Genomic DNA, 7859 nt, shown 5'->3' with positions numbered 1-7859 from the left:
GAAGATCTTCTCCAGGAACTCGCCTTTTTCAATCGAAACGGCATGAAACTTCAAGTAAAGAATTAAAATTATTTAATTCACAATGAGGCCTCTGTCATAAAACAAAATGAACAACTGACTACCTCACCATGACTTCACCCTGATTACCAGGAAGTAACCTGGTAGTCAGAGCAGCAGTGCTCAGGTCTGTGGACTCACAGGAGGATTCTTCTTCTGGTCACAGGTTTGAAGACATCAGTGGAAGAGAGAGGAGAGGCTGTGAGAGACCTGCCACACCTCTCCAGTGACCTGGGACATGATGGCAGTGGTGGGATTTGAACCCACGCCTCCTCAGAGACTGGAGCCTAAATCCAGCGCCTTAGACCGCTCGGCCACACTACCTCACTGAGCTGTTCTCTGAGTTGGTCTGCTAAAGGCATGTTGAAGAGGAAGTAACATCATGATATCAAACTTATTCTGAAGGGGGACCCCTTCCCTCCACGGTCACAGGAAGTGACAACAGCGCTGCTAGAAGCAGGAAAGAAATGGTAAAAGGACTCAGTTTGTACAGAGCCTTTCTACCTCAGCAGCACTCAAGGAGCTGAACAATGTCCTCTCATTCACACACAGTCACACACTGATGCTGAAGGCTGCCATGCAAGGAGCCAATCTACTCATCAGAAGTATTTGGGGGTTCAGTGTCTCACTCAAAGACACTTTGACATGGTCACCAGGGGTAGTGAGGATGGAACTGGACCCTGGTATCTGCAACGACTCCATCAACTCCTGATCTAGCAGCTCTGCTGGGTCCAACTATTTTACAGAACATTTGACAGACCTGTGGAGCACTGAGGACACACATGAGTTGATCACATGATCCACTGAAGCACCATTTTACCTGCCACTGAGGTCACCAACATGAGCTGGAGTTGGGAATCTTGAACTGAACCTGGTATCACAGCGACACCTGCTGCTGCAAAATGGAACAGCAACATTGAACCAAGTACAGGATTGGAGGGAGACTGATGGTCGCTGTTTGGGTTTTTGAAGGACAAGGAGGGCGTGGGTTCAAGCTGGATTCTCAGAGACGATTTCCCCAACCTCTTTATTGGCATCTACACTGTCATCCAGTCATGTGACTGAAGTCATCCAGTCATGTGACTGAAGTCATCCATTCATGTCAGTGATGTCACTCTGCAGGACTGTCATTGCCGTCTCATTCTAGAAAAGAATCCAGACTCCACCTGTGGCTCCATGATAACTGAGGGACCTCTGGTTGGAGGCTGGACGATGATGCAGCAAGAACAAATACCAGTGCCAACCAGATCAACTTAATGGCAGTTTTTGTAGTGATTTGATGCCTCATGAGGAGAAAATTTGGGCACAAATGTTGGACAAGAGTGTTTGTGGAGGGGTGTTTTTGTTGTTGTTGCAGTGTTGTAAGTCACTGTACCTGCAGCTAAAAGATTGAACTTTCTCCAAATGTCCTCAAGATGGTTTCCAATGACATCAGTTGTCACAAGAGGAAGTCTGCATGTAAACACACTCATGAGGAGAACACACACTTGAGAGACATTTGTCTTGCAAATCTTCCCAGATCAGGAAAACATGAAACAACACAACAGAAAAATGTCCTTTGTCCATTCTGTGTTGGTGTGACTCAAACTGAGTAGATAATGCAATTTATCATGGTCGTTCAGACCCAACTTGGAGGTTCTGGTTTTAGAAAGCGTTTTTCAGATAATGCAGCAGGAAATGAACTCAGTTAACCTGACATAATGGAGCCATCATTGGATATGACGGTGAGGGGGCTGAGCTTATTTTCTCTGAGGTCACCATGGAAAGATCCACCTGGGACCACTTACTGATCTTTGTATTGACGTATTGATCACTGATCAAACACTGAATTATCTTTGAGTGTCTTCAGACTATCATACATGAGTGTATGTTATTGTTACGATGGTTTCTCTTCCTGGTTCCTGTCAATACATGTGCAGCTGTCAAGTCTTTAATCACTTGTTGGTGCAGCCTGATAATAAAGAATTACAAAAGTCCAGCCTAGAAGGAACTCATACATGGAGTTTTAGACAACTGCTGGCCTTCATCCAGCTTTATTGATAAATATAATTGAGTATCATCTGTGTAACAATGGAAATTTATGGACTGTTTCCCAATAATATGACCTAAAGGAAGCATATATAAAGTGAAGACTATCGGCCCCAGCACTGAACCTTGAGGAACACCGTGTTTAACTTTGGTTTGTATAGAAGATTTATCATTAACGTCTACAAACTGAAATCAACCTGATGAATACGATTGAAACCACTTTAATGTTCCCTGAATGCACAGTTTAATCGTAATAATGGTACACTTCAGAATTAACGACAGCACATATACATTTGTTGTGTATGTACGCTGAACTTGAACAGTCCGTTGTCCCAATGGAGGCAAGTGAGAGTGAGGCCTGCAGCCAGACTACAAGGTCGGCGCTGCCACCCCAAGGGAGGTGGAGAGGGCAGAGGCAGGGGTCAAGAACACATGGGGGAAGGGGAGGGGAGGATAGTACGCGCCATTTACGTCACCAAGGCAGAAGGAGTTCTCCTGGAGGATAAACAATGGGGCAGCCGATAAGGAAGCTGTGGGTTTGGGCGGAGGAGCACACATTCCAATCTGTCTTCTCTTTCAGTCCAATCCAAATTGTAAAGTTAAATTTCTGGTCTTCAACATCACTCTCCTCTTTGCAGAGCGGCCAACTGCTCCGAGATGGTTTCCATCCTGGGTTTCAGTTCAAGAGTCTGTTGTTGCCCCGCTCTGCCAACCTCAGTCATTGCGTTGTCAATGACTGAGGTTGTGTGAGCTGCACATCACATCAAGTGTTGATGCCCACACGAGGGTGTCTTTTTAAAAAGAGGAATATTACGCCTCCATTTCACACAGACAAGACAGCAAATTTGGCACATTTTCTGTCTAAAAAGGGCTGGAGAGAGATGGAGGTGAGGGAGGAGAGGAGACAGAGAGGTGGGGAAGAGAAGAGAGAGAGACCAGACATTATGTTTGCACAATGTTCCATTGATCCATGAACAAAGCAGGCAGTGAGACCATGATGATGTCACATCTGTCCACTGTCCAGATGTCAGAGCTGAAAATGATACGATGCCATGTTCCCTTCAACAACAGTCCAGCAGAAAGCCACCATGAAGACCTGAGGAGGAGCAAGGCAGCTCACCACAGTCAGGAACTCCCAGTCACCTAAACAAGGTTTCTGTCCACTCACGTTCAACCAGACCAGCAGATCACCTGCATCCCCACTGCCTCACCACCAGAGGGCAGTAGAACATCAACCATAGAGGCTCCCACTGAGGAATGAACACCACCACCAGCAGACAGCTCTCCCTCCCTGACAGCATTTAAAGGAGATGAATGATGGATCATCAAACTCCACCATTCACTGTGACTCAGGGCCGCTCCCTCTGCTCTGACTCTCTTTGATTGTTTGTCTTTGTTTTATTCAATCAAGTTGTCCCTCCTCTCTCTCTTCTTGCTGCTCTACCCCCCCCCATGTGATGTCTACTACCTCCTCCTCCTTGATGACACTCATTGTGAGGTCTCTTCATCAGCCCTCCTCTGCTTTCTGAGCCACAAACAGTTTTTCTGAGTCGCTAAAACCCTGAACTCCATCTTGAACCCAGACTCTCAGAAGCCTGACCACATTTACTGAACTGGTCCCTCTTTGGTGAAACCATCACCACGTTTCTGAAGGCTCTGAATGTCCTGATGCTGATGTCATTCTGCTTCCTCTGACACAGGCAGCTTTGGTCCGTTCTGGCACTGTGACATCAAAGACTAAATGCTGAGATCAAGAAGAACATTTACAAAACATGAACAAAACTTGATGACAGAATTCTTTGTCCTCCTCCATCACCACGATGCCATCGATGGTCCGTTACTGTTGCAGTGCAGTAACATCATGAGTTGTGTCAAACCATCTCTGTCAGCTCTGCCAGTGTCTGGAGTGACGTCTCCAAGGACACTTGCTGCCAGGACTACAGAGTAAACATCAACATCTGTTTGCATCTGGCTTCAACTGTACTTTTCCTCTAGGTTCAACTTTGCTAGGTTACAGTGACTTGTGTACAGAGTAGTGACTTGATCAGCTGGTGGTGATGATGTAGCTTTAGGATGCTAACACAGTTGTTACTCAGGGCACCGCTGGTTGTAATTTAGAGTCCAATGAGAAACGCTCAGTCTCAGGTTCCAGCTTGTCAGTGAGTTCTTTGAGGGTCAGAGGCTTACATACAAATATAAAAACCAGTTGAAACACTTCCTGGAATTTTAAGAGGATTGAATACAAACAAGGAAGCACGTAAGACAGAGGAATAATACCAGTAAAGCAATGAAGGCACATGGAGGATCAGACATGAATCATAAGATTTATCTGAGACTCAAGTGGACGGCAAAGGTAGCAGGTGAGAAGGTGTTCAGGATGAAGGGTCAGTGACCTCCAAACAAAGAAAACTCCTGAATGGAGGTTGAGCAGAGTCTGAGGAGTCAGGTGGAGCTGGCAGTGAGACAGGATTTGAGGCCTGAACAGATGCAGCACTGGTCTTTGTTACTGTGACAGCACGACAACCAACAGGACCTGCTCACGTTCTCAGCTGGATTGTTCTCATCAATGTACGGAACCTCTCCAACGACCTGGTGGGGGGACGGCCTACCAAGCCTCCATCTCAACGACCGTGGCTCCCACTGGGATCCGCGATGCTCTTCTCAGGCACAAGGGGGCTTCTCTCCGCTGGTCAGGATGGAGATTCAAGGCTCACGGGAGGTCAACAGTATTGTGACCGTGAAAAGGGGGAGAGGAGAAGTTCTGTTTAAAGTTAAAGAACAAAGAAACAAAAAAGTAGGCAGAAGAGAAAGAAAAGAGGAGAGACGGACCAGCAGCTGGAGGAGCTCACGGAAAAATAAGAAGCGCTGAAGAGCCTGAACCCAACCCAACTGTAACGGATGGTGTCGTGACTATTATAATAAACTGGTCCGCCGTGGGGGTGACCTTTGACCTGTGTGGGGCTGCTGGCCAATCAGCACCCTTTGCCGTCCTCAGTACTTCTCAGATATTCCTGTATTAAACAGGTCAACAGAGGGCAGTCATGCATCCCTCAGATCCTCCAGAGCAGGGGTTTTCAGTTAAAATTCTCCTGGGTCCAGTTTTCAAACCTCTTCAAGCTTGGGTCTGGAGGCCGAGCACAGTTTTTCATGACTGCTGATTTCAGTGATGGGCCCACGCCTGCATGTTAGCCAGCAGTCGAGCTGTGCTTTATGATCCAGGGGCATCTTTAGCCGATGGAGGTAGACTTTAAGCCTGTTGTATCAGTGTCTGTTTGGTCAACAATGAACTTTCAGATCGAATGAAGTCGCCGACATTTCAATAATAGTCGTTTTTATTGTCTGCTTTTTTTCCACATTAACCTTAAACCTATTGTCCAGCAGGGGGCAACATAAAGAGAAGAGTGAAATGAAAATGGATTCAAAAATACTCAGAATTTACTGGCATTTGACTGCACGTATATGACTATGTGAGTGTGTGTGTGTGTGTGTGTTTGTGTGTGTGTGTGTGTGTGTGTGTGTGTGTGAGAGTGTGTGTGAGAGAGTGTGTGTGTGTGTTTTGAAGACGACTTCTTGACTCCATTTTTGTTGTCACTCTTCTCTTAATTTTCAGTTTCACTCATTAAAATGAAGCAGCTTTGACGTGTGTACTTCTCTTGTGCATCAACAACTTTGGTCTTTAAGCTGACAAACACACCACACGTCACTCACTCTATAGATTAAATCTGCTGATAACACAAAACACGTGACCCTGTGACCCTGCATGACGTTTTGCTCCAACTTTCCAGAACTAACAGGAGGAACAGCATGGATCGTTCTGAGCAAGAACTCTGACATCACCATCGTCATGAACAAGAAGGCAGTAGGACTCAACTTCAACAAATCTGAAATGTCCCCTTAAGCTCCTGCTACTTTGAACTGATGCCTAAACCTTCAGTTTCCATGCATCACTCAGAACCTCTCACAACCACAGAAGAACAAGCAAAGGTTAGGAGCAGTAAAGCCTTCAATAATGACATCATCATGTTTGAGGGTTTTCTTCCCTCAAACTGTTTCTACCAACACGACAGAATCCTGGAAATATTTCAGGTGTTGACCTCCCAGCAGCCTGAAGGTCAACCTGCATTATCTGTTATGTTGCTGAGCAGAGGAAGGAGCTCAATGGTAGAGCGCTAGCTTGGCATGTGAGAGGTGGTGGGATCGGTGCCCTCGTTCTCCAGAAGACTTCAGCTTGTTCTGTTGTTGAGCTCTGATGAAACCACTGACTTTGAACCACACACAAAGTGAAGGAGTGACTTAAGATTGATGGCACCTGAGGAACTTCTAGGTTTCCTAAAATCAACTGGAAATTCATTCACCAGTTAAACAGTGACTCTACCAGAGGGGGTGTAGCTCAGTGGTAGAGCGCATGCTGAGCATGTATGAGGCCCTGGGTTCAATCCCCGGCATCTCCGGCTGGTCATTGTAGCCTTCATCTTACCTGCCACAGTGATCCTTAAATGTGACAACAGTTGATTCACTATCAGAAGACATCTTCTCCATGTTCAAGGTGGGCGAACTGTCCACAAATATTCAAAATTACTTTTGAAAATGAAAACATAGATCAAACCTGCCCTGTCAATCACCCACAATGGGCGGATCGTCCCACTCCCTATCAGGTTCCCCACTCCATGACCCAGGAGGCTCCCTCTCCCTATCAGGACTAGAAATCTATTGGGGTCTCCCTGCTCAGGTAGGAGTCCTGCCCACAACGTTAAGCTGTTGATGTTCTAGAGGAGACAACATCTGATCTTTGTTAGATCCACCAGTCAAAGGGTTTCTTTAAAGGCTGTAGCAGCTGAGAATGAGGGATTAATAACCATCTTAGTGAGGACATTTTGAAACATGATGACATTTTATTGACTTGTAGCACTGCAAAAATCATCTCCCCTCCAAAAACCCTCTTCTCCAACTCTGTACTCAAGTTGTCTCCTCATCAGGCACCACAGGATCCAGGACGTTCAGTCAAAAAATCATTAGTGATTTCAAAAATGGCCATCAGACACAAAATAAGACTTCAAACAGGTTTACAACTTTATTTGATGTTGGCTCATTTTGTCCATTTTGCCTCCACACTGTCCTTCATCACAGCATTTAACATCAGGACTGCTCCCAGATCAGCTCCATGACCTCATCCCTGCACCAGAGTACCGCCCAAGTTCATCAAGGATGGCCAACATGAGCAGGTCTAGATTCACCTCCATCTTTGGAGGCTGATGAATTTCCTCCTGAGGACCGTCAGGCTGTTTCCTTACTTTGCTGTGACCCAACAGCAGACAGCAACAAGGACTGTGGTGCACTTGGTAAAATCACCATCTGGAGTCTGGACCAAGATGATGATGTGATCCTTTGATGAGTTTAGAATCAGTCAGAGATCAAAGACTGGAGCAGGAATTCAATGCACAGAACCCAGAGATCAAAGACAGAATTCAGAGATCAAACACAGAATTCAACGATCAATCAATTTGAGGAACCAGCATCTCATGTGAAGATGCTTCTGAACTCATGAAGTGAAATCCTAACAAATAGAGATGAATGAGTCCAACTGGGACTGGCGACCTGTCCAGGGTGTACCCTGCCTCTTGCCCGTAGATGCTGGGATAGGCTCCAGCCCCCCCCGCGACCCTTAATAGTAAGGAATAAGCGGAAGATGACGATGGATGATGGATGGAGTCCAACTGGACCTGAACAGGAGAGAAATAAAGGAGTTATTGTTATGCAATTGTTATTTATTTCCA

General features: G+C 45.9%; 2 non-coding genes across 2 annotated transcripts; one reads left to right on the top strand and one right to left on the bottom strand.

Annotated features, from left to right (window-relative positions):
- Positions 1–299: 299 nt before the first annotated feature.
- trnal-uag (transfer RNA leucine (anticodon UAG)) lies at positions 300–381 on the bottom strand. The gene has a single exon. It is a non-coding gene; the product is annotated as a tRNA-Leu (tRNA).
- A 6083-nt stretch (positions 382–6464) lies between these two features.
- trnaa-agc (transfer RNA alanine (anticodon AGC)) lies at positions 6465–6536 on the top strand. The gene has a single exon. It is a non-coding gene; the product is annotated as a tRNA-Ala (tRNA).
- Positions 6537–7859: the final 1323 nt, after the last annotated feature.

The sequence above is a fragment of the Aulostomus chinensis genome, chromosome 1, assembly GCF_037954235.1.
Source record: "Aulostomus chinensis isolate RoL2024-O1b breed Wild chromosome 1, RoL_Achi_v1.0, whole genome shotgun sequence".
Lineage (NCBI taxonomy): Eukaryota > Metazoa > Chordata > Actinopteri > Syngnathiformes > Aulostomidae > Aulostomus > Aulostomus chinensis.
This window is presented reverse-complemented; position numbering and strand designations above follow the sequence as displayed.